General features: G+C 37.1%; 1 protein-coding gene across 4 annotated transcripts in view; it reads left to right on the top strand.

Moving 5' to 3' along the window:
• LOC108590610 (uncharacterized) overlaps nt 1-25,046 on the top strand; it is a 144,369-nt gene that overhangs the window by 25,980 nt on the left and 93,343 nt on the right. For 3 of the 4 annotated variants that reach the window (XR_013532211.1, XR_013532214.1, XM_078365148.1), the window contains exon 2: nt 12,468-12,558. The gene's annotated coding sequence lies outside the window, so the exon portion shown is untranslated. Of the gene's footprint in view, nt 1-12,467; nt 12,559-22,267; nt 22,623-25,046 lie in introns of those variants that run through there. The other variant, XM_078365149.1, reaches the window with a different exon arrangement.

The following is a 25,046-nucleotide window of genomic DNA, read 5'->3' as shown; positions in this document are numbered from 1 at the left end:
AAAAATGTTAAATGGCTTAAACAAGATGGTTTATTTCTCTCTCACATAAGGATCTAATTGTAAACAATTCAGGGCAAGTAAGACAATTATGTCCCATGAAGACTTCAGCTTCCTATCATTACAGCTTTCAGCCCTGCTATCCCTCATTCAAAATGGAGCTCCAACCATGTCCCAAGCAGCAGATGCACGAGGAGAGAAGTAATGATGGAGTGTACAAAGCAACTGTCTCTTTAAAAAGATTTCTGAGAGCTCTCATATGACATTTTCCCTTACATGACATTTCAAAAAATACTGGAAAATGTAGGATTTTAGTCTATGTGTTGTATAAGACCATTTGCCTAGCTGAAACTGTATTATTATGAAAAAAGAGGGAACAGATACTGAAGAACAATTAACACCTTCTGCTAATAGAAATTCTATTAGCTTTATAAACTCCATGGAGAGAGCATCTTCTCAGGTCCAGTAAAAAATTCCTGTCTCCACTCCGATAGGCTCCACTCCAGTCCTATGCCAATTGTTGAACAATCACTGTCAGGGGTGATTTGACTGACCAGACCTAGCATGTGCTCACCCCCGTGTTGGCGATGAGGGTAGGGGCCAGACTGGCCACATACAGACAACATGGGATGGATTCCTCCAGGGGAAAAGCTACATGTGTGTTGGCAGTGTAGGGGTAGGGTGTCTAATACCAGCTAAAGGAGGCAGGGATGCTGGATTGCTGCAAAAAACAGATGTCCACCACAAATTCTGTCTCCAGTGTCAGCATGAGAACATTCTATTTTATCCTGTGTCAACTCAGAGACAAAATTCAGCTCCACTGAGTGAAAAAAGCTACTTCTATCATTTCTGTGCAAAACGGTCAGAGAAACATCTTTCCACATATGTCTAAATATGACAAAAGCCTTAATATTAGCTAGACAATGAGATGGGAACATTGTATTAATGCAACAAATCCTTGGAGTCGTGCAATGCATAACCTAAACAACCTTATAAGGCATCCCTAGATACTGTCATCAGAAATTTTATCCAAGTATAAATCACCAATTGGTATAATACTAGGAAGGATTTTTGTCTTTTATGACTCTTATAGGTGAATATTCATAATCACCAACTTGACCACCTATTGTATTTAAAAACACTTTTAAATTGTCACCTATTAAAGATTAACAATGAAATCCATTGTGGGGTTATCATAATTTTAAGAATAATTGCTAAATCTGCCATTCTAAAAGAAATGTTGATTTTATCAAGTTAGTGCTCTCCAACCTTGGCTGCACCTTAGAATCACCTGAGAGTTCACAGAAAAAAAATTGAATACAGGGTATAATCATTGACCAATTATATCAGAATATCTAGAGAGTGGGTACTTGCCTCCATTTATTTACAACACAGTTTTCATCAGATTTGCCTCTACAAGCAACTAAAATTGAGGTCTATGTAGGCAAATTGGTCTTCCCTAAACAATATTTATCTAAAATGGAGTATAAGGGGCTTCAACAGGCTCAAATATAAAGGGGTTCTGTGTCTTACATCCAGGCACATACAGAACTACCTTTTCACAGATATTTTGGTTATCTGGAGATGCAAGAACTCTCAGCATTTTCCTGGCCACAGACACCTAGACTCACTCACAAGATGGAGATGCAGGAACTCACTCCCTGTCCTTCCTTGATACTTTGATTGGCAAGTCTCATTCTGCTGTTTGAACCTGTGTTTCATCTTTACTGATAAACATTCTTAGCATCATTTTTATATGGTTCAGACTAAAGCTCAACACAGCATCCACTGTTTAACAATGGAAAGGAATAGCCTGAGCCCTCTCCTGTCCCTGGACACTTAGGGTGAGGCTCCCATTTATTTTAATATAGGTGCAGAGGACTGGCAGAGCCCAGAATTTGGCTGTATACCAAGAAATTATTAATGTATCTTGCTTGTAAAGTGTTGTAAATCCACCAATGAAACCATGTTTATTTAGCTTAGTTCCTTTCGCAAATGACTTCACAAACTGTTAGTAACTGAAGGTCAGGTTCAGAAAGAATTTATTCTTATGGTCTGCTCAGCATGCACAATGAAAGAAACTTATCAGAATCCTCCCACCCCTGCTCTTTGCAATGGGTTGGAAGGAGCCTCTGTGCTGTTACCACTGGACTGGGGTGGGGATGGGTGCTGTTGCACACCAGGTAAGAGGCAGCATTAGCACCATTGCTGGGAGGGACACAAGAGTCTTAAGGGCTCACCTTCTGTAACTGCTCACTACTGATTAATGAAACCCTATGTTTCATAGAGAAGAAAAGGAAAGAAGGTGCTGGGTGTGGAAATATAAGAAAGCACAGTATTCTTACAAAAATTTTTGGTGTCTCTGATGAAGGAGGGAGGAAAGATCAATTTGAGCCTGTCAGTACTCCCAGGGACAGAGTCCTCCCAGAATAACTATTGGCTGGATTATTCTTTTATTTCTCATCTTAATCATAAATCAAGTCCTCTGGGATTTTCAGACGCCCTGGAAGTGTCATGGATGCTGGAGTGCTGATAATGAGGTCTCCAGTTGCCCATATAGAACCCCTAGACCACAACGCCGCTGCGGCTAACCAGATGGGGTTAACTGTTGCTAAACTCCCTTGTTAAGGGTGATGGTGGGCTCTGTTTTGAGGCTTCCAGGGGCTGCTTCTAAGGAGCTAGGACTTCCATGGGGCCAGCATGTTGGAGTGGAAAGAGCCTGGGCTTTGGCCATCTGTGGCTTCCTTATTGTGAGTAGGCAAATAGAAAATACTAGCATTGTGTAAAAAGGACTCAATAAATGACATCTGTATGCCATGCTAATTGCATAGGGTAGAAAAGAAAATACCAGGAGGAAAGTCATAAATACAAAGTGGGTAATGAGTCAACAAACACCTTCCCAGGTCAATTTAATATAGGAAAGTAATTAAAGAGAAAAAGCTAGGAAACACTGACAGCTATAGTTTTAAAGAAGGACATGAAATTATTTCTTTTTTCTCTTAAATGAATCTTCATGGAAAGTCAAACTGGACTGATTCTGAAAACAGTAAATCTTTGGCTACCCATAATCTAGTTCATCTATACAAGTCAGCAAAATAACACTAGAAGGAGTTTTCTATTAACCCTAACTTTCCTGATAGTTCTGGTAACTATTTATACTGTCATAAATAATTTCTTCTTGGTTTTCTCATCTGTGAAGAGAATAAGAAACACTTTTCTTTTGTTTCCCCAGGGGCTTTCAAAGTTCCACTGAAATAGTATGTATCCATGTATTTACCTGATACACCTACTGTCTACTATGTGTCAAACTTTATTCCAGGTGCTGGGGATATAACAACACAGACTGAAGTTCCTGCTTTTATGGACTTTACATTTTAACAGTAGGAAAAAGATGATAAAGAAATAAACTGATAAAGGTATATATCAGGTGTTGCTAAGTAATGTGAAGAAAAAGAAATAGCTAAGGAGAATAGTATTACTAAAAAATCTTTATAAACTTTAAAGAACTGTACACATTTCATATTTTAACCTTAGGCTTGATTGATTAATAGGATTAAGCTCTAGGTTTTTTTTAAATCACTCATTACAAGATCAGCCTTCTTTAAAAGACCCTATTTCCCCACCATTTCATAAGTTCTGATATTGGCATGAAGCTGCTGAGAAGGGGCTCATTCCCCTTGAAAAAGAGAGAAATTTAAATCAGTGTCAAAATATCTAGGATTTGGGTGTCTCCTGAATCCTCATCCAAGTATTCCTCTTTGTCTTTGGAAAGTTTCTCTTATTTTTGCCTTAATTCCTATTCTGGAAAATGGGAGCAATCTTTTTTAATGGATTACTCAATGCTTTGTTTTGTTCCTAGGCCTGATGAAGATGGAATAAAGCTATCTTTATAAGCGCTAGGTATTAAATATTAATCTTCAATAGTGGTTATACTCAGTTCATTTTATGTAATTTCTTGATTAATGTTAAAAGCACACTTCTCAAACATTTATGAAAGTGCCTCTAAATGGAAGACATATCACTGAATAGAGAGAACAGCAAAACACTCCATTCTCCGACTGGGGTGGACAAAAGTGAATTACAAAGCGAGGCTGAAAAGCTAGTTGCAGATTTTATTTTAACATAGAAACAGAGCAGCCTCACCTACAAGGCTGAGTACTACCAACTTCAATTGGAAAGATGGCTAGGATATAAGAGTTGCCCTTGGGCATTAAGGTGCCAGTTTTGCAAAATCAAGGTAATGGAATTCAAATTAGTTTAGATACTCATTTCATTAAGCTGGGCCACTTTCAAATGAAATTACCTATGTTGACAGTATAACAGTTCATTACCGCTCATTCTAAGATGCTTTATATACTCTAGTTGCCACAAGGTAGCTGACCTACAGGAATATTTCCCAAGCCTATTAGCAGAGGCAAGACGTTATCTTTCTTGTCAATGAAAGGGGAGGTCAACGGATGGAAGGTGCGAACAATTATTTTAGAGAAGTCTTCCTTTATTTGCTCCCTGGACTCAAAGAACAAATGTTAAAAGACTCAATAGGGTGTTTTATAAGAGAATAAGCCCTTAAAGGGAGGGGCAAGATATGGACTGTGTTGTGGCTTGGAAACACCAGGTTTTGCACCAGTAACCAATATTGTTAGCTCTAAATTGTCCTTACATCTTAAGAAATCCAGGAATTTTTTCCTAAGTTTGTTTCTCCAAAAGTGTTTGATTTGTTTGAAGTGGGGAAGACTGTTGCGTTTTTATTTTTTTTTTAATTGCTAAGAAGGCTAGAGATTAGCATCACATTGAGATAATAAAACCTAAATCCAGTTTATAGTCTCAACATGAGGGTATTTTTAAAATAACATTTTTATTTATTATCACTTCCCTGATTTCAATCTATTCTATTTCCTCTTACTAGAGTGATCTAAAGGTTAATTCCTTTGCAGTTAGAAGAAAACAAAGTTGTACATGATACAAATATTAAAATCAACAGTAGTTTAATTTGGTGTTTAAATGTTTGCTGAAACATCTATTTTGTGAGTCCTAGTTAAAAAAAATTCTTATGCTGAAAAATAGAATTTTCTTGTTTGTGTGTGCATCAGAATTTTAAGTATAAAACTCCACATTTTAAAAATTAAGGGTTGTAGTCAAGTAGTCCATCCCATTTCCTTTTTCTTATTTTTCCTACTTTTTCTCTCTAGTTACCAACAATTGGGTATTTGTGTACCTGAGATGAGACAAACATCTTTTTTTGATCTGATGAATGAAACTATGCTACCCAATTTAATGGCGTAAGTGAGAGAAATTCTCTCAAGTATATCACATTCTTCCTCCCCCTGTTTTTTTCCACGGTCTTGACCAGAACTTCTCTCTCTCAACTCTTACTTCAATCTCATAATTGAAAAGAAAAAGAAAACATTGTTCCAGCTCATTCTGGCTCGAAATGGGGCTTTGAGCGGTATTTACAAAGAGTCATTTCCATGACAATATCAGAAGCCCTCAATTTCTATTCCATGTTATAAAGAGGAAAATTTCACATTCAAGCGACCCTTCAGACCTATATTTTTCCAAGGTGTGAGATTGATGTGAAATGAACCCATAAAGAAAATGGTTGGGAAAAACCAATAAGCATACCCTGGCTTTTCTTCCCTCGGGTATTAATGGGTTCTGTGTGACCCTCAGATCTATTTGCATTTGTCTTCTGTTGAATATAAGAACTATATAAAACACTTTTAGCAAGGAAATTGAAATTTTATCTACTTCTATTCTAGATTCTATTGAAAGTCCAGACACATCTAATAAAATAAAATCACATTTGTATAGGTAGTGGCACATTTCTCAGAGGTCAAACGTTCAAATAATTGAGGAATTTGCATGATTTATGTTTAAAGTGCAGTCGTATATGTTGTCTCACGACAGGGTGAGATGCTGTCTCAAAAAAAGAAAAAAAAAGAAAAAAGAACTGATGGAAGTCATCTTACATGGGAGCTTCAGCACTTTCTACAACCTTAGAAGCAAAGTTTTTTTTATGGCAGGATTATTGGGTACTAATTCTGCTTCTGATATTTTCCAAAACACTAAGTGCAGAGAGTGAAATGAAACATAAATGTGCTACACTTTTAAACATTTCACTTTTAAAAAAGCTGTTTTGTGCTTTAGGTGGAATTTCAGTCTTTTTTTTTTTTTTTTATTTTGCAGGAAGGGTTTTGGCTTTTAAATTGCACAGCAAATCTGACCCACAAGAGCAAGAAAACTGTGAATTGTGGGTGCACTTGGAAAGAATGCTATAAATTTCATTTTTATGTCTTTCTAAGCAAATACTCTGAAGAAAACTATATAGAGAAGGGGACTGTTTTTTCCTCCTCACATTTGGAAAGTAAAAAGTACTGTTGAATGTGAAGTTTCATAATATTACATAATTATTTTTGTTTTCTCACCAATGCCAGCATGCTTCTGGTGAGGTACAGAAATACTGAAAAAAGTCGTCTGAGAACCAAATTACCACTTGAAAAAAGTGTTTCCTGTAGCCTTTCCTCAGGTTTGCAGTGAGCCATTTCAGAAGATTTCTGAGCAGTGACACGGCAGCAAAGAGTGAAGTGATACAATAGTAATTACATAATTTGAACTAGATTAATATTAACTCCAAAGCAAATGTACTAAAATAATAATTACTTCTGCATCATTTTTATAACCTTAAAAACATTTTTATATGAACTATCTTGTTTTCCAAAAGACTGGGAAACTTTAGACATATGACTAGGTTGCAAGAATAAGTAAAGTACTGTGTTGGAAGTCACGAGGCAAAATGTTTTGGCTAATTCCATTTGTGTGGCCTAAGGAAAGTTGAATCCTTATGCCTCAGTTTCTCTATTAAAGACATGGGTAAAAAGACCTTTGGCACAGTACAAATGTTCAATGGTTTCTACATCTGCAACCAGATGAGGATGAGGAAAAATGGTAGTTGAAGAATCCATGAAAAATGAAGGCTTCTGAGAGTTTCTCTTAGGTGAGCTGGTTAATGAGCAAGGTTTTTTCCTTACAACCTGCTTGAGCAATTTTACAATCAATAGTTTGGACTGAAAAACCCACTGTATGGTAAGGAATTTTTTATTTCAAGTGTCACGTTTCATTTTTTGCTGCTGCTGTCCCACAACGCTCAATTTTGGAGCATATATGATTAAGAAAAAAAAAAACCCTTCGAATACTTTGGGCACAGTGGGTACTTGTTAGAATTGATAGTCACGTTCAATTATTTTTCTCCTTCTATGTCTTTTTTGTAAATATTTTCCTCAAAGTATCTGAATTTGCCTTGTGTTCAACAAAGAAGACCACTTTCTGGGAGACAGTGTGCTTAAATGAACTCAGGCTGTGAGGCTGGGAATTCTAATCCTGGCTGATATGGTTTGGCTGTGTCCCCATTCAAGTCTCATCTTGAATTTTAGTTCCCATAATGCCCACATGTTGTGGGAGGGACCCAGTGGGAGATTATTGAATCATGGGTGGTTTCCCCACACACTGTTCTCATGATAGTGAATAAGTCTCATGAGATCTGATGGTTTTAATAAGGGGAAACCTCTTTCACTTGGTTCTCATTGTCTCTCTTCCCTACCACCAAGTAAGATATGACTTGCTCCTCCTTGCTTTCTGCCATGATTGGGAGTCCTATCCAGCCATGTGGAACTGTGAGTCAATTAAACCTCCTTTCTTTATAAATTACTAAGTCTTGGGTATGTCTTTATCAGCAGTGTGAAAACGAACTAACACACTGGCTTTACTAAATATCCTTGGGTAAGTTATTTAACCTTTCTGACCCTCAGATTTCTCATGTGAAAATTAGAGGTTCTCATGTACAATTCTCAGCTTCGTTGTGAGACAAATAAATGAGGTGAAAAAATGTGCCTCACGTAGTGTTCATCATGTAAATTATTTTTTTGTTGTCATTGTTCTTGATAGAGGCAAGACTACTATATAGTTTTGTTTATAACTTCTTTGAAGATTTTTTTTAAAAAACTGAACTGACTAAATGCAGTGATCCAATGGATCGAGTCACCCAATTGTTTTATGTAGATGAAAGTAATATTTTTGTGTTCTACTTCAAGCATTGGCTTAAATTTTATCTGAAAACTTGGAAAGTAGAAATTTTGGACATGGGTTCAAAATGCATGTGCAAAATAAACATAACCTACATTAATTTTCTGCATCTTAATTTTAGCTCAAATTCTCATTCTTCTGTTTAAGCTTCACCCATCTTCCCATGGTCATATAAAGGATTTAGGGGCTTATAGAATACCAAGGCACAGAAAGAAAGAGTAGAAAAATTCTCCCTTAGTCATTGGTGTATACTAGTTCCTGCTGGGAACTCTTGGACAAAGCTCAGGAAAAAGTTCATTCTCCTCACCAGATTCTAAGATGGTTGGCAATTTGCATAAGGCAATGAGTGTAAGGTTCAGGATTTTAAGAAACAGACTATCAGAAGAATTTTACAGCAATTCTCCTTTTATTTACTGTTCAAAAAAAATTAAATAAAACTCAGACATCATCCACAGTGTTTTTTAAACCATTTCTTATGAGGTGTCATTTTTATTTCTTTGGTCTAAGCAGTAATGAAGCTTCCCCTATCCATCTGATGCTTTGTCTTTGTGAAACCAACAAAAACGAATGCATTCAGAGTGAAGCTCAAAGAACACAGTTTACTCACTGCTTCCCTTTGGGAGTGAAGTGAGCTGCCTTCCTGGTTTATATCTGAAATGGTTGACAGAAATGACATTTAATTAGAATGTTTCCTTTCTCATTTGGGGCAAGCATCTTTCACTCTCTAGTGGAAAGATTACAAAGTAGCAAGCTGTGGTAGCCAGCCTCTGAGATGGCACCTTAACTCCTGGTATTCTTGGTCTTGTATAATCCCCTCCTGTTATCAGTAGGTTTTACCTTTGTAATCTATAGGACCTTGGGAGGAAATGACAGTTGAGCAACTTCTGAAGCTTGCTTATGAAAGAAAATATGGCTTTCCCCTTGCCTTCTCTTGAATCTCTCCCTCTGGAGGAAAATAGCTATGATGTTCTAAAGATATTCAAGCAGCTTCACAGAGAGAAACTGAGGCCCCCACCAACAGCCAAGGTGAACATGGTAGCCATGTGAATGAATCATCTTAGAAGCAGATCTTCCAGACACAATCAGACCTTCATCTGACTGTAGTCTTAGCTGACATCTTGACGTTCAAGAAAGACCGAGCTAAAATGAAAGCATAGCCACTCCTAAATTCTCGATCCACAGAAACTGTGTGAGATAATAAACAATTATTATAATTTAAAGCCAGCAAGTTTGGGGATAATTTGTTAAGCAGTAGTAGATAACTAATAGACAAGCATATAAGCACTTTTACGAATAGATACAAAGTCTTTGTCAATAATCCCCTGTTTTTTTACATCCCCCTGTAATGTGTACAAATTGTTTTTGTAGAGAATGGCCCAAGTTTCCTGGTCCTCCACTCTCCAAATGACAGTCCATATTTGTCAAATTCATTTCTTTCCCCCAGAATAAAGATGAACACATGTCAGATTACCAAGAACTTTAGTCCTGGTCTTTCTGAAGCTAGACAGCTCAGAATTCTGTTGGTATCCACATGGCTCAGTTAACTTGTTCATTTCCCTCTCAATTCTATGGCAATCTTGGTGGAGGTGAGTGGGGCTTAGGGAAAATTTTTGCTGTTTTTGTGCCAAGCTCTTTCCTTCTCATTTAAATAGAGAATTTTGGGGAGAGGGGAGCATGGACGATTAGCTTTCTTTAGTCTCATCTGCTTAGGCTTAGCACAATTATGCCTTCTTTCCGGGAGTCATAGACCCATAGCATCCTACCTGTATGACCTTCCGAAGTCTCTGCTATCATGATCAATACAAGACTTATTCCCAATCTACGTGCGTGTGGGCATGTGTGTGTGTGTGTGTGCGTGTGTGCATGCGTGCGTGTGGTGGGGAAGGTGTGGAGATGACAGATATAGAATCTTTCTTTCCTGTTTCTTCCAAATAGTTTGTCTCTACTCTAGATATTTTCTACTTAATTTCTTAGGCATTTGAGAGCCAAATCTAGAACAATTGAGACTTTTGTGCTTTCTGCCTTGTTTTACCCTTCTCCTTAGGAATCCTCTGTTTGAATGAGAAGGAAAGAGGGAAACACTGGGAGAAAAAAACACGTATGTTAATATCTCAGATGCTATCCCTACACACATGTAACAATTCAATTAGCAGCTTCAAGCTTTACCCTGATTTTGTGCTAAAATTATATGTGAATAGAAGCTATCAAAAGGTTAGAGCAGGCATCAAGAATGAAATTTAAGCAGAGCTTAGAGACTTCTGTAGACCCTAGGTGTTCTGGAAAACCTGTAACATCCATTCTTAGGACTTCATTTCCAATAAAAGCTTCTCAGTTGTATAACTTAAATATGTTTTAATGTCATAATAACTACTGAATTGCTTTAAACCTTTCACAAATGTAGACAAACTAGTTCTCAATGTTATCTGTTGAATGCTCAGGCCACTGGTCTTATCACCTGCAGAGCTATTAAAAATGCTGGTGCCCAAGCTCCACCCCCAACGAGCCCGATTCAGACTGCATTGCCTCTGTTTTATCTAAGATTGTGTGACTTTGAAATTATTCCTTAAGGTACATATTTGCCTACTGAATAATGGGTTAATGTTCTTACAAGATGATTACGTTGAATTTGGAATTAATACTAAAGTTAGTAGAATGGGATGATCATTAACTGGAAGAATTTTGTCTGTTAGTGATACATACAGCACTAAATAATATACAAAGTTCTATCAAATAATAAGACTGATGTGCTGCCCACTGTGTCACGAGGATGACCCAAATACTGTCAGAGAATTAGAGTCAACACAGAGGAAGTGGAGTGAAGGGATAGGGAGCGACGTGTAATTCTGATGATAGCAGCTATTCACTTAAAGCCTGTATATATGAAGCAATAAATTCCCTTTTTGTTTAAGCCAGTTGGAGTTTGGTTTTCTGACACCTTCATTAAAGAGTCCCGATTGATATGGTTCTCCACAAATAGTTGTTGAATAAATGTTTGAATAGAAAGTCAAAGTATGAATGGGAGAGGAGTGCAAACAGCAGCTGACTCCTGCTGATGTTCTTCACTGGCCAGGGTTCACCTCTGTCATGTTGCACAATTCCAGTGGCCTCCATTCACATGCTCTAGAATCTGAATGGTGCCAGCCCCTCCCCCAGAGGCGTACAAGGCAGCCCTGAGGGGAGGTGATGGTGGAATGGCAGAAAATTTGAGGTTCTTAGTTCTCAAGCCTTTAGATCGTGGAGTCCCATTTCCCAGAAGTGGAAATGCAGATTTTTTTTTTTTTGAGACAGTTTCACTCTTGTTGCCCATGCTGGAGTGCAGTGGTGTGATCTCGGCTCACTGCAACCTCTGCCTCCTGGGTTCAAGTGATTCTCCTGCCTCAGCCTCCCGAGTAGCTGGGATTACAGGTGCCTGCCAACAGGCACCTGCCACCACGCTCTGCTAATTTTTGTATTTTTACAAAGATTAGAGACAGGGTTTCACCATGTTGGCCAGGTTGGTCTCAAATTCCTGACTTTGTGATCCACCTGCCTTAGCCTCCCAAAGTGCTGGGATTACAGGTGTGAGCCACCACGCCCAGCGTCTAGATTCTTTTGTGTTGTGAGTTCATTAATCTTTAGGGGTTCCTCTTTCTTCTCCTTCCAGAGAACTCTAGAAGCACTTAATTTGGCAATACTAAGGTAGTATGTAGAATATGTGTATTGTTATGACAGCTTAGGCCTCATCATCATATAGTGATGCATAATTTAAGTAAATGCCAGATTATTATTATTATCATTTGAGATGAAAACTCGCTCTATCACCCAGGCTGGAGTGCAGTGGTGCGACCTCAGCCTCCTGGGTTTTAAGCAATTCTCCCTGCCTCAGCCTCCTGAGTAGCTGGGATTACAGGTACCCACCACCATGCCCAGCTAATTTCTGTATTTTTGGTAGAGACGGGGTTTCACCATGTTGGCCACACTGGTCTTGAACTCCTGACCTCAGGTAATCCACCCACCTCAGCTTCCTTAGGTGCTGGGATTACAGGCGTGAGCTACCGCGCCTGGCCCCAGATTGTTTTTATTGTAAGTTCTATTTTATTAAAATATTTATTTTACTGAGTCAACTCATTTCTGACTCAATGTATTTCTATGAAATATCCAACTAGCTAACAATTTTTTAAAAATTAGAGAATTCGTGCTCTATCTCAGTGCATTGACTTGGGCTAAGCCTTTACCTCTGCCTTTGTGTTTATTTCATTCCTGTATATAGCTCCTTTGCACAGAGTCACAATGGTTTGAAGAAAAGTGCAGGAAAAAAACCTGACCTGTTGTTTCATTTTTAAATTTGCAGTATGTTTCTTCAATGTAGCTTACCTCAGAAAGTGTTTTAATGTTTTTTTTTTTCTTTCTAGAATCCTGTGAGCCCTGTGGCATAGTATTTAAGTGACTATTTTGGTTTGACTAGCATAGTTCGAGCTGAACCAGTTCTCACCGTAATATCCAGTAAGTTGAATTGCTTTTCTTTATCTACACAGAAGAAACACATGTTGTTGTGTAGGAAAGGAATTGCCAGTCTCTGAAAATTTCCCTCTGCAGTGTCTAATATAGAAATCTGTAAGCATTTATCTAGATTCTAGAAATATTTTCTTTTAATATTTTTTCAAGTGTCCAAACCTAAGCAATATGTATATACATATTTTCTCACTTAAGACAACTAAGTCATCAGTCAAGGTTGCCAGCGTTTCATTGACCATTTCTAGCCACCGGGCTTTGAAAAGTTCACCCTACCTTACATGGTAGAGGAAAGTAAATAGTTCTGTGTAGTTGCCAGCATAGAGCCTTCTCACTTGAAGTTATTTTCATTCTGTATTGAAATGCTCTATTTCTTGTAACATTAAGTCTTCAGAAATAGAGGGAGAGCAAGGCATATAATATTTGTCTGCTCATGTCACCTTACCAAAGCTACTGGGCACATAAGCATCTCCAGAGGAAAGCTTCATTAGTTGATAGGGAAACAGTCTCCAATGTTGTGTTTCTCTATTTGTGGATCGTTCACTACAAAGGGAAAAGCTGCTTCCCTGTGTTTGTTACTATGGAGAATACTGAAGCAAACAAACTAACAGAAATTCTTAATAAGAGACTCAAATGCAAAATAGAAATAATTTTCATGAATTAAACGAATTGTTACCTTGAATAACTACATTCAACCTAATAGTACTTTTTAAATCTCTCTTTTGAATCAAATGTCCCCCAGGGAGATGTAGTAAAAATGAACTACTACTTTTGTGCCTGAGTGGGATAAGCTGATTTTCGAAGGAGACATGCTTGACTTTGGTCCATGTCACACTATTTAGAGGGTGATGGAAAAGTAGTACAATGCAACCTTTTTGAACCAATGAAATCACTGAGGAATCTATGCCCTGCGATGACACACTTCTTTCAAAAATGAGTTTGATAATGACATTGACAATGGTAAACAAAAGTGTCTCTTCACTAATTTGGAGCCAAGACAAACTATTTGGAACAAGAGGTTAGTCCCTTATTGCCCAGCAGAATCAGAATGTATCAAATTTTTACTAACTTCGTCACCTCTGAATATTTTATTCTAGGAAATCACAATATGTTGATATTAACCTAAGAGATTTCTTCAGCTAATGATTGTTTCTTTCAAACAATATAACTGGGATTTATTTGCACTTTTTCCTACTTGCCAAACACAATGGCTATTGAAAAAAAAAATAAGCATCAATGAGACCAGAATGACAAAAAGTCCTATGAAAAATGTCACATAAAGCAGACTGCTAGTTTTAAAATATTGATAGTGGAAAAAATACATAAAATGGTATGTGCAGTAAGATGCTCAATTTTGTGTACAAAAGGGCATCATTGATGCACACATATATACATGCACACACACATAAACAGAGTAAATTGAAAGACTCTGAGTTAACAGTTGTTATGTCTCAATAGTGGTACTATGGAAGCTTTTAACTCTCCTTTGTACTTTATATTTTTCAAATGTTCTTACCATGAACAGTTGTTGCTTATAAAATTAGAGGGAATATAGATGCTACACAATTTTCTAAAGTTTTATGCGAATGTTTTCTATAGTTTTTCCTGTTTAAGAGAAGCTGTATTATTTCAAATATAAAACTAGCCAACATGCAAGAAATTTAATTGAATTTCAGATTCCATATTACAACATTTCTTTCCACAGGGTTTGCTACATTCTCAGGTCTGGTTGGTTCCTCTTATCTCTCTAATCATAGTCTTTTCTCTAAAAATAATACAATATCTTTGACTTTGCTGGTAACTTCCATTCTTCTCACTGAAAATTAATGTCTGTTAAGTCCCTTTAAAATGTCTTACAAAACATTCTTCCTTTAGGAGGTCTTTTCTGACTAAACCTATCATAGTTTGATTACTTTCAAATGTAAGTCTTCAGTGTATATGTATTAAATTCATAAGATACTACTTTATGGTTGTTGTCATATTGTTTTATAATTTTTGCAAATTATTTTCTGTTGAAGCATCTTTCTGTATCTAGAGAATAAATTCTCAGATTATAGAGGCTAGGTCTTTGCTATTTTTGTTACCTGCAAAACAACTTGAAGAGTGAATCTATACTAATTTCATGATGCTAAAAATAGATAGTATCAGGTGAAGCTAGAATCTTGTGAATAAAAACTGAGCAGAGACACTTGGGTACATTTCTGACTCCTAGTTGCTGGTTCAGTTAACTCTCTGTGGGTGTCTGTTCGGCTGTTGGTTGTATCCAGGCTATTGCTATACTGTGGGTTTGAAGGAAAATGTGTCTTTGCGTCTGTTCCTCAATTTTCATCACAGACTGGTTTTCAGTAACAGAAACGCTAGGAAGTTGTCCCAACTTCAGATTTCATAATGGCTTGCTGACTACCCTTTTGGGCCCTAACTGATGCTTTTCTATTGCTTCTCTACATTAGATAGTATTTGGTAATTGGGTTTGTATTACTCTGAATTTTTATGTCTTCTGGGGTCAGTTATAAAATCACAGGAGTTGTAAAACTGGAGTACATTTTCAGTGTGAACAACTAATTACATTCTCTTAGAAAGATTTTAATGCCCAAGATAGAAATTAGTGCATTTAGACAGCTTTCTTTTCCAATAGATTGTCACCGAAGTGTATAGCATTTGATAAAGGGTCAGAATCAGTTGGAAAGTTTTAAGCAGGGAATTAATATGACTGAGTGCTTGTCCTTTCCAGGAGAATGTTTTTGAAAGGGAAATTCAGTGAACAACTGTTTTATTCAAACAAATAATTCTGGGGAAAACTGGGAGGGTAGGGAAGGAAGCAACCTAATAGACAATGTCTCATTTCTTCTCTGAGTGAGGTTTTCCTTCATATCCAACCAGATATAGCAGTGCATGTTTCTGGTGGCTTTGCTGTTGCTGTGGCGAGCTGCTGCTGGTGAGGGAGAGAACTGGGGTGATTTCATCCTTTCCCTCATCCCAACCTAGGTGATTGACATGAAACAGCTCTTGGGATGAGATTTTTGCAGCAACTCTACCAACCAATAGCACACTTCTAATGCTCTCTTCATGTCTTGCTGTTAACTAAGCAGGAAGATAAACCTGAACCAGTGGGAATTAGAAATATATCCCTTGCTAGTGACAGAGGAGCCCAAGATGAACCAGGCTCAAGTAATCTGAAATAGCTATCATTTTTTGTTTTCTTTTATTCTGTTTTTTTTTTTCTTTTAAATAGTGATATGGCCATGCCTGGCTTCCAGGTTTGTGAATCTTAGTAGAATCAACAACATTTTTCTTCATAGTTTATTGTGTCTTTCATATAACATCCAGGAGCACTATATGCAGAACAATTTCTAAATAGAATGCTTCTAAGCAAGTTAGAAATGACTAGAGTTCATCTCCTATGGTCTTTTTTGTGGTGAGTATGCCTGTGTTCTCAGAGAATAGAGAAATATAGAAGCATCTAATTCACATTCATTTCACTCCAGCCCAACTCCATACACAGATCGGTTGCCACATGGTATATCCATGATGCTAAATAGAAACCTCACAAAACTTTAAACATTTGTGTGTAGCCTGATGGCCCTAGGCCCACAGGAATCTTTATATATATAATTGCATTTTAAGTTCTGGGGTACATGTGCAGATCATGCAGCATTGTTGCATAGGTACATACATGGCAATGTGGTTTACTGCCTCCATCCCTGTCACCTGTATCTGGCATTTCTTCCCATGTTATCCCTCCCCAACTCCCTACCCCCTGCTGTCCTTCTCCTAGTCCCCCACAACAAACCACAGTGTGTGATATTCCCCTCCTTGTGTCCATGTGTTCTCATTGTTCAGCACCAGCCTATGAGTGAGAACACGTAGTGTTTGATTTTCTGTTCTTGTGTCAGTTCACTGAGAATGATGGTTTCCAGGTTCATCTATGTCGCTATAAAAGACACAAACTCATCATTTTTTATGGCTGCTTAGTATTCCATCATATATATGTGCCACATTTTCCTTGTCCAGTCTATCATTGATGGGTATTTGGGTTGGTTCCAGGTCTTTGCTATTGTAAACAGTGCCGCAATGAACATAAGTGTGCATGTGTCTTTATAATAAAGTGATTTATAATCCTTTGGATATATACCCAGTGATGGGATTGCAAATCTTACACAACTCATTCTGAACTTGTTGGAAAAGAGGCTTCTCTGCAGCAATGGTGAAAAGCCTATAAGCCACCATTACAAAACAGGATGTAAACAATCCAGAGGCCTGGGCTCAGAATATTGTCTTTTTCCTCTTGTCTTTAAGTCTGATTATTTTACTTTCTGCTTAACAAGAACTGCTCATAGCTGAGTAATGCAGACCACCCTTGCTAGGCAATCCAATAAATTAATCTTTGTTTCAAATTGCTATTTGGCAGTCATTAACACAGGATAAGAGTAAGTGATCAACTAGATGGAAGAGACAGGATTCTGGATGCAGAAATGTTATATGATTTCATTGCTCATTGTTGAAGTTACTGTACTTACTTCTACAGACTGCTGTGAAGTCCAAATAAGTTATACAAGTAAAGTGCTTGGGTCAGGACCAAGCACATGGTAAAAATTTTAGCTATTATTATTAATTCTAAATATATTCTGTTGGGAATATTTTTTTTCCTTTTTTAGTTATTATTACACTTTAATTTCTGGGGTACTTGTGCAGATCTTGCAGGATTGTTACATAGAAATACACATGCCACGGTGGTTTGCTGCCTCCATCCCCTGTCACCTACATTATACATTTCTCCTAATGTTATTTCTCCCCAATCTCCCCACCTCCTGCTATCCCTTCCCTAGACACCCCCCCAACCCCTCAACAGACCCCAGTGTGTGATGTTCCCCTCCCTGTGTCCATGTCTATTGGGAATATTAGTGTCATTTTTTAGTGCCTGAGGAAAAATTTGAACTACATTTGACAAATATATAGGCTTTTGAAAACCGCTAACTCTGGGTTAAGAAACTTTAGTCTGTATGTAAGCTTGAATAACCTTTTCCATTGAAATTAAAACAAATAACAGTTGTAATGCCAAAATACTTGAATAAGGGTTCCAGATATTAGCTACTTTAAGCAATTTCAGTTAGGGAGAAAATTTGTAAAAGATGCAAAGCTCTCAGGACCCTAAATTAGGAGTGTGTGTGTGTGTGTGTGTGTGTGTGTGTGTGTATGTGTTAAAAATTAAAGACAGAATTCTCTATTTCTAAACAGGCCTATTAAATTTTTAATTGGGCTGGGCGCAGTGGCTCATGCCTGTAATCCTAGTATTTTGGGAGGCTGAGGTGAGTGGATCACCTGAGGTCAGGAGTTCAAGACCAGCCTGGCCAACAGGGTGACATCCAATCTCTACTTGAAATATAAAAAAAAATTTAGCTGGGCATGGTGGCGGGAGCCTGTAATCTCAGTTACTTGGGAGGCTGAGGCAGGAGAATTGCTTGAACATGGGAGGCGGAAGTTGCAGTGGCCAAGATTATGCCACTGCACTCCAGCCTGGGCAACAAGAGTGAAAAACTCAATCTCAAAAAAAAAAACATTGTAATCGATTCACTAGCTGGATCTGGGATCAAAGACAATGAAGCACCAAAAAAGAAGGCAATAGAAAAAGACTGAAGTATTCTAATAATGTCACTTTAAAGTGATTAGCCGTAGCATCTAGTAGCTAACTGAAATGGTTGGGGAAAAAATCACAGTGTTAGAAAATATCAAAATGTGCTCCTCTTTGGTAAAGTTGTATTTCATGGCTGTCCTGCTCCCATGCTCCTGTTGGGTGCAATCCTCTTTCCTCCTCCACAGCCCACTGGTCCCTGCTTTGTTGAGCATGCACATTTCATAGAAGCATTACTACCAGTAGCTCTGGGTGAAGAACCCTGATATGAAGTAATATTTATCATCAGCATTCACACATACATCCACAGCATGTGGTTTAGTAGGAAATTTGTCTACTAAGACTGTGTTTTATAATTTCAGTGCTATGTGGATTTTCTTTTCTATTTTATTTATTTTTATTATATATTGACAAGTTATAGTTGTATATGTCTTTGAGGTACAAAGTGATGTGATTTTTAATATAATGTGTAATGATTAAATCAAGTTAATTAACATATCCATCACCTCAAATATTTAACTTTTTTTTTGCAATGAAGACATTTGATATTTATTCACTTAGTGATGTTGAAATGTTTAGAACTCAATTAATAATTGTGTTCACTATACTGGGTCACAGATCTACCAAAAAATCAAATTTATTTCTCCTATCCAAGACTTTGTATCTTTTGACTGTCATCTCCCTATTTTCCCACCACCCCCATTCCCCAGCCTCTGGTAACTAACATTCTACTCTCTGTTTCTGAGTGCAAAATTTTTTGTACCACATTCAGTGTTTGTTTTTCTGTTTGACTTATTTCACTTAGCAAAACATTCTCCATTTCCATCCCATCCACGTTGTCACAAATGACAGAATTTCTTCTTTTTTTTTGTTAAGGCTGAATAGTATTCCATTGTGTATATATACCATATTTTCTTTATTCAGCCATTGACAGACATTTAGGTTGACTCCATAACTTGGCTATAGTGAGTACTGCCACAATAAAAATGGGAGTGTGTACATCTCTTCAACATACTAATTACAAATCTTTCAGGCAAATACCCAGAAGCAGAATTGCTGATTCATATGGTAATTCTATTTTTACCTTTTTTGAAGACTCTTCCTACTGTTTTTTGCAGTAGCTGTACTAATTTACATAGCCACCAACAGTGTAGAAGGGTTGCCTTTTCTACACATCCTTGCCCACACTTATTATCTTTTGCATTTTTGATAATACCATCCCAACAGATATGAGGTGGTATTTCATTGTGGTTTTAATTTCATCTCCCTAATGATTAGTAGTATTGACCATTTTTTCGTGTATCTGTTGGCCCTGCATATGTTGTCTTTTCAGAAATCTCTATCCAGATTCCTTGCACTTTTCTTAATCAAGTTATTTCTTTGCTTTATAGTTGTTTCAGTTCCTTATATATTTTGGATATTTATTTCTTATCAAATGTATGGTTCGTAAATATTTTCTCTCAATTTGTAGGTTATCTCTTGACTCTGTTAGTTGTTTCCTTTGTTGTGCACAATTTTCTTATTTTGATGTAATCTCATTTACCTACTTTTGCTTTTGTTACCTGTATTTTTGGGGTCAAATCTAAAATATTATTGCACAGGCAAATGTTGTATAGTTTCTTCCCTGCTTTCTCTAGTATTTTCATATATGGTGAGATCAGGGTTCAATTTTATTTTTTTATATATGAATATCCAGTTTTCCCAATAACATTTAATAAGGAAATGATTTGTTTCTCATTCAATATCCTTGTCACCTTTGTTAAAAATCAATTGACCATAGATATGTGTTCATTTCTGAGGCTCACGATTCTGTTCCATTGGTTGTTGTAATTATTTTTACACAAGTACCATGCTGTTTTAATTACTGTCACTTTGTGTTACACTTTGAAATTAAGTAGTGTGATGCTTCCAACTTTTTCTTTTCTTTTTTTCTTTTTCTTCTTTTTTTTTTTTGCCCATGCTTGCCTTTGCTATTGTTTTTTTTTCCTTTGAGTTCCACAGACATGTTATAATTTTTTCTATATCCATGAAAAATGACTTGCCTTTCCAACAGTCCCCCAGAGTCTTAACTCATTCCAGCATTAACTCAAAAGTCCAAGTCCAAAGTCCCATCTGAAACAAGGCAAGTCTTTTCCACTTATCAGCCTGTAAAATCAAAAGCAAGTTAGTTAATTCAAAGATGCAATGGAGTATAGGCATTTGGTAAATATACCCATTACAAGATAGAGAAATCAGTCAAAGCAAAGGGGCTACAGGCCCCATGGGAGTCCAGGCAGGGCAGTCATTAAATCTTAAAGCTGCAACATAGTCTCTTTTGACTCCATGTCTCACATCCAGGCCACACTGATGCAAGGGGTTGCAGAGCCTTGGGCAGCTCCTCCCCTGTGGCTCTGCAGTGCTTTCATGGACTGGCATTGAGTGCTTGTGGCTTTTCCAAGGGCATGGTGCAAGCTATTGATGAATCTACCATTCTGGGATCTGGCAGACAGTGGCCCTCTTTTCACAGCTCTACTAGGTGGTGCTCCAATGGGGACTCTGTGTGGGGATTCAACCCCATGTTTCCTCTCCACACTGCATTGGTAGAGGTTCTCCATGAGAACTCCACCCCTGCAGCAGTCTTCTGTCTGGTCATTTATGCATTTCCATGCAACCTCTGAAATCTGGGTGGAGGATCTCAAGCCTGAACTCTTGCCCTCTGTGCACCTGCAGGCTTAATACCACATGGAAGCCCTTGTGGCTTACAGCTTGCACCCTGGAGCAGTGGCCTGAGATGTATCTTGTGTCCTTTTACCACAGTAGGAGCTGGAGCTGCTAGGACATAGGGTGCCATGTCCTCAGGCTGCACAGAGTAGCAGGGCACTGAGCCTGCCCACAGAACTATTTTTCCCTCCTAGACCTCCAGGTCTGTGATAGGAGGAGCTACCATAAAAAGCTTTGAAACACCTTGGAGGTATTTTCCCCAGTGTAATAGCTATTAACATTTGCCTTGTCTTTACTGAAGCAAATTTCTGCAGCATTCCTGAATTCCTCCCTCAGAAAATGGGTTTTTCTTTTCTGCCACATGGCCAGGCTGCAAATTTTCCATTTATGCTCCTTTTCCCTTGTAAATAGAAGTTCCAGTTTCAGATCATATCTTTATTTATGCAGATGAGCATAGGCTTTTAGATGCAGCCAGGTCAGCTCTTGAATGTTTTGTTGCTTAGAAATTTCTTCTGCCAGATGCCCTAAATCATCTCTCTCAAGTTCAAAGTTCCACAGATCCCTAGATCAGGGGCACAATGCCACCAGTCTCTTTGCTAAAGCTTAGCAAGAATGACCTTGATTCCAGTTCCCAAAAAAGTTTCTTATCTGCATCTGAGACCACCTTAGCCTGAACTTAATTTACCATATCACTATCAGCATTTTGGTCACAATTTAAAAAGGCTCTAGAAAGTTCCCAACTGCCCCTTATCTCCCTGTCTTCTTCTGAGCCCTCCAAACTGTTCCAATCCCTGCTCCTTACCCAGTTCCAAAGTCACTTCCACATTCTCAGTTATCTTTACAGCAATGCCCCACTTCTCCAGTAACAGTTTTCTGTATTAGTCCATTCTCATATTGCTATAAAGAGCTACCGGAGACTGGGTAATTTATAAAGAGAAGCAGTTTAATTGGCTCAAGTTTCCACAGGCTGTACAGGAAGCATGGCTTAGGAAACTTTCGATCATGGTGAAAGGGGAAGGAGAAGCTGGTACATCCTACATTACTGGAGCAGGAGGAAGAGAGCAAAGGGGGAAGTGCTATACATTTTTAAACAACCAAATATTGTGAGAACTCACTCACTATCCTAAGAATAAAAGGGAGAAGTCTACCCTCATGATCCAATCACCTCACACCAGGCCCCTCCAATATTGAGGATTACAATTCCATATGACATGTGGGCAGGGACACAGAGACAAATCATTTAAAGTTCTAACAGTTTTTTTGGTGAAATCTTTAGTATTTTCAGGACATAAGATCATGTCATCAGCAGACAGGAACAGTTTCACTTCCTTTTCTATTTGGATGCCTTTTAATTCTTTCTCTTACTTTATTGGTCTGGCAAGGACTTCCAAACTATGTTGAATGTAAGTGGTGAGAGTGAGCATACTTGTCTTGTGCTAGATTTAGAGGAAAGGGTTCCAATTTTTCACTATTGAGTATAATGTTAGCTGTGAGTTTCTTATATATGACCTTTACTGTGTTGAAGTACTGTTATTCTATAGCTAATTTGTTGAGTGTTTTTATCATGAAAGAACATCATGAAAATTTTTGACAAATGATTCCCTTCATCTGATGACACGATCATATGATTATCTGTCTTTTATTCTGTTAGTGTGGTCTACCATATTTATTGATTTGTGAATGTTGAATCATCTTGCATCCCAGGAATAAGTCTCACTTGATCATGGTGAGTGATCCTTTTAATGTGTAGTTGAATTTTGTTTGCTAGTATTGTGTTGAGAACTTTTGCACTGATGTTAATCAAAGATATTGTCTGGTAGCTTTTACTTATGATGTCTTTGTCTGGTTTTGGTATCAGAACCACGCTGGCCTCATAAATAGGTTTGAAAATATTCCTTCCTCTAATTTTTTGTAAAAGTTTGTGGAGAACAGGCATTAGTTATTCTTTAAATGTTTGGTTAAATTCAGCAGTGAAGCAATCAGGTCTTGAGCTTTATTGCTGTGGATTACTGACTTAATCTCCTAGATCATTATTGGTTTGTCCAAATTTCCTCTTTCTTTATGATTCAGTGTTGGCAGGTTATATATGTCTAGGAAAAAACCATTTCTTCTAAGTTATCTGATTTTTTGGCATATGATAGTTCTTACGATTCTTTGCATTTTTGTTATATCAGTTATAATATCTCATATTTTATTTCTGGTTCTGTTTGAGTCTTTTCTCTTTTTCTCTTGGTTAGTCTAGCTAAAGGTTTGCAAATGTTATCTTCTCAAAAAAATTCTACATTTATTTGTGTTGATCTTTTGTATTCTAACTTTTATTTCATTTGTTTCTGCTCTGATATGTGTAATTTTTCCTTTTCATAACATTGAGATTACTTTGTTCTTCATTTTCTATTTCCTTGAGGCACAACATTGTTTATTTGCTACTGTGTTCTTTTATGATATAGGCATTTATTGCTGTGAAGTTTCCTTGCAACTGCTTTTGCTGCACTCCGTAAGTTTCCATATGTAGTGTTTCTATTTTTGTTTGTCTCAAGATGTTTTTACATTTCTCTTTTAATTTCTTTATTGATTCATTGGTTGTTCAGGAACATGTTGTTTAATTTCCATGTATTCATGAATTTTCCAAGATTCCTTCCGTTATTAATTTCTTCTTTTATTGTGATCAGATAGATACTTGATATGGTTTCAATCTTAAATTTTCTAAGACTTGTCTTGTGGCCTAACATATTACTGATCCTGGAGAACGTTCTATGTGCACTTGAGAAGAATGTGTATTCTGTTGCTGTTGCATGGAATGTTCTGTATATGCCTGTTAGGTCCATTTAGTCTAAAGTGTTGTTCAAGTCCAATGTTTTCACTTGTCCATTACTAAAAGTGTTGTATTGAAGTCTCATATTACTGTATTGCAATCTATATCTCTCTTCAGATTCTTAATATTTGTTTTATATATTTAGGTGTTCCACTGTTGGGTGCATATGCATATATATATATATATATATATATATATATATATATATAATTGTTAAATTCTCTTGATGAAATAATAAGTTTATCATTACATAATATCCTTCTTCATCTCTTTTTACAGTTTTTTACTTAAAGTTTATTTTGCCTGACATAAGCATTGATATGCCTACTCTCTTTCATTTTCTATTTGCATGTAATATTTTTCCCTCCCTTCACTTTCATCTAAGCATGTCCTTAAAAGTGAAGTGAATTTCTTATAGGCATCATATAATTGGGTCTTGGTTTTGTTTATCCATTCATTCACTCTATGTCTTTCTATTGGAGAATTTAATCCATTTACATTCAAGTAATTATTGATAGGTAAGGACTTATTGTTACTGTCATTTTGTTAATTAATTTCTGGTTGTTTTTTAGATACCTTGTTTCTTTTTTCCTCTCTTGCTGTCATTGTGGCTTGATGGTATTCTGTAGTAATATGTTTTCAATCTTTATTATTTTTGTTTTGTCTCCTATAGATTTTTGCTTTTTGGTTACCATGAGGCTTACACAGAACATCTTATATCAGTTTATTTCAAGTTGATAACAAATTTGATTGCACCCAACAACCTTACACTTTTACTACCCCATCGCTCCATTTTATGTTTTGGATGTCTGAATTTATAGCTAGATGAATTTTAAAGTTAATTTTCTTCCATGGCTCTCCCTTGATGAGTACCTGGTTGTAAACTTAGTGCCAGATGTCTCCTGAGATATCTCAGATTTCACAGTAGAAAATTAGTCTAAGGGTTACTCCTTTGTTGTGTTTCTTGAGACCTACTGATATTTCCTGTCTCTTTGACAAACATGTTCTTGACTCAAATTAGCTATTCATGAAAGAAGCACTGCCCTGTCTATTTAGGGAACACCTCAGGAATTTTACATCCCAACACCAGCGCTATCAAAACAAGAAAGATAAGAAATGTGTTTTTGAGGGGCAAGGCTGCCTGCCTTGGTGAATTAGTCTTGGTTTTGTGGTTTGAGACTAGCCTCTGTTAGTGTTCTAACTAAGAAAACAAAACAACTGGTGCAGACAGAAACTAGTAAAAGGAATCTTTCCATATTTTCCCTTTGTAGTATTCAGAACTACTTCATAAAATGAAAAAAGTGCTCAAAAACATAGTTAAAAGGCTACATTGTGCTA

This window comes from Callithrix jacchus, chromosome 2, assembly GCF_049354715.1.
Source record: "Callithrix jacchus isolate 240 chromosome 2, calJac240_pri, whole genome shotgun sequence".
NCBI lineage: Eukaryota > Metazoa > Chordata > Mammalia > Primates > Cebidae > Callithrix > Callithrix jacchus.
Note: the sequence above shows the minus strand (reverse complement) of the source record. Positions and strands in the feature narration are given on the sequence as shown.